The 2,500-nt window shown below is 39.9% G+C and overlaps 2 protein-coding genes across 2 annotated transcripts in view; both read right to left on the bottom strand.

Annotated features, from left to right (window-relative positions):
* LOC307271392 (uncharacterized protein) overlaps window positions 1-2,500 on the bottom strand; it is a 162,197-nt gene that overhangs the window by 66,754 nt on the left and 92,943 nt on the right. The window lies entirely within an intron of this gene.
* Window positions 1-2,500, bottom strand: part of timm50 (translocase of inner mitochondrial membrane 50 homolog) — a 56,605-nt gene that overhangs the window by 20,655 nt on the left and 33,450 nt on the right. The window lies entirely within an intron of this gene.

The following is a 2,500-nucleotide window of genomic DNA, read 5'->3' as shown; positions in this document are numbered from 1 at the left end:
GGACATCCTAAATCTTTTTTTCTACCAAACTAAATAGTAGAAAGTATGGGAATTGTAACACAGCCTTTACGGTTTGCGTAATTTGTTCGAAGGGAAATGAGGATTAATCTAGAATACAATGTTGCACCAACAGAGGCATGAGGGAGCACAGCTGTAGTCCTTAATGGGTCATAAAAAACTACAATTCCCTTGGGACAGGCCATCACTAACATCTGATAAGAACCTCGAAGGCTAAATGAGCGTGTGTCTGCAGCCAAGCCAAGCCAAGCTGAGGTATGGGCTGACACTCTCAAATGATTTTTAATGGCAAATGATAAATGGCCATATTTCCATAATTGAGTATTCAGCGCTTTTTGACGTGCTATTGAAATTAATCTAATATAAAAAAAAATCTTATCTTTTCCAGACTTTAAACTTTCTTGAGACTTAATTAAGACATTAATAACATTTTTTAAAGCACACACACACACACACTCACACACATACTGTAACACACACACACATACTGCAATACACACGCGCACACTCACTCACACACACAAACACTGTCTCTATTAGCCTCAAATATTGCCGGTTGCGGTTAGTATAAATATAAACAAGCATTCCCTGGAAACTGTATACAATTTTCTCTTGCGAAGGACTCAGCAACCCAGTTAAAGGTGCAGTGTGTAATATGACATCATCAAGAAAGTTCTACAAAGTTCTAGAATGCAACGCTCCCTGGGTAACCCCAACCCTTTAGAATAATAACAGAAGCTACAGTGGCCTTCAAGGACAAGAACAATTCTAAATTTTAAACAACGCACCTGATGACTATGACACTTTCAAGATGGCGGCACTAGGCCTTGGTCCAAAATATGCAGAAATATGGACATATATGAGACCCTTTCTAAGGGAAAAAATAATAATTCAAAACATTTTTTTCAGCTATTATGCACTAAATTAAATGTACTTATGGATATTATAATTACTTTCTACAAAATCTGCTAGGAAATAAAACCCAAAATTCTACACACTGCAGGTTTAATTCATTGCGAATTTTTTTCATTGTGAGTTGAGTGTTATATCCTATTTTTGATGCTATTTTTTTTTTAAAGATAGTATTTCTTAGTAAAGTAACATATAAGATAAAATAAAATGTTTTAGATTTGTTTGCACTGATAAAGCTAGGTGACACGTGATTGGTCGATTGGCGATGACACGTTGATTGTACCAGTGATGATGTCACCTGGTTTGACCCGAAGCTTCCGATAGGATCAAGACCTGCTAATAACAACTGCAGCTGTCAGCGCGCTAATCACCACAGGGCATAGAGACACACACACACACACACACACAGGGCATAGACACACACACATACACACACACAGGGCATAGACACACACACACACACACACACACACAGACAGAAATACACACACACACAGCACTAATGACCAATAAAAATAAAGACTTCATTTCCCAAGGGGCCACAAGCTCATTAGGGAAAATAGGAAAGCAACACACACACACACACACACACACACACACACACACACACACACACACACACACACACACACACACACACACACACACACACACACACACACACACACACACACACACACACACACACACACACTCTTGTACTTCTATCTATGTGTGGACATTCATTGACATAATACATTCCCTAGCCCCTTACCCTAACCCTAACCATCAAAACTAAATGCCTAACCCCAACCCTTACACTAACTCTAACATAAACCTGATTCATACCTGAACCTTAAAACCTAGTGTTAACCCTCAAACAGCCCTTTAAAGGCCTGTCCTTTAAACCTAGTGTTAACCCTCAAACAGCCCTTTAAAGGCCTGTCCTTAAAACCTAGTGTTAACCCTCAAACAACCCTTTAAAGGCCTGTCCTTAAAACCTATTATACCATAGTCTGTGTGAATACTCTATTCTGATTGGCTGGAGTACATTCCATGGGTGTGGATTAACTTCTGATGTATGGACACCTATGGAACTGTTTACATTCTGTCCACTGCGTCGCCGGCTCGCCGCTGATTAAACTGTGTTGATAAGGGATTTGGGATTTATAAAGCCTAAAATATCCTGCCGTGCAATAGCCTCTGGACACCACAGGATGGCGCTCGAGTCGTAACACAAGAGCTGTAGTAACGATAGTAGTACAATAAAGTGGCTAAACTTAATGTCCTCTGGTTAAACGTCAATGGTTATCTCGTTAAAAAGGTGAGTAAGACCCCTGTTTAATTTGACAAAAGGTTTGTAACTGAGTTTACATGTGTTTAGCCACCAAAGACCGGCTTCACTGTCTATCTGGACATAGGCTACTGCTGTCAGTCAGTCACTGCCTCACGTAACTTCAGGCTGTAGCCCGTAATACACATGTTCGCCAGTCACATTCTCCGTGAAATGCGTTATTTATTTTGGGGGAAATGCTTTGTTAGCTCGGTGGAACTGTTGTTAAACATGTTGGGTGATTACATTTACTGTTTG

This window comes from Ammodytes marinus (assembly GCF_949987685.1).
Source record: "Ammodytes marinus genome assembly, chromosome: 3".
NCBI classification, from domain to species: domain Eukaryota; kingdom Metazoa; phylum Chordata; class Actinopteri; order Uranoscopiformes; family Ammodytidae; genus Ammodytes; species Ammodytes marinus.
The sequence above is the reverse complement of the archived record's forward strand: the minus strand, read 5'-3'. Positions and strand labels throughout refer to the sequence as shown.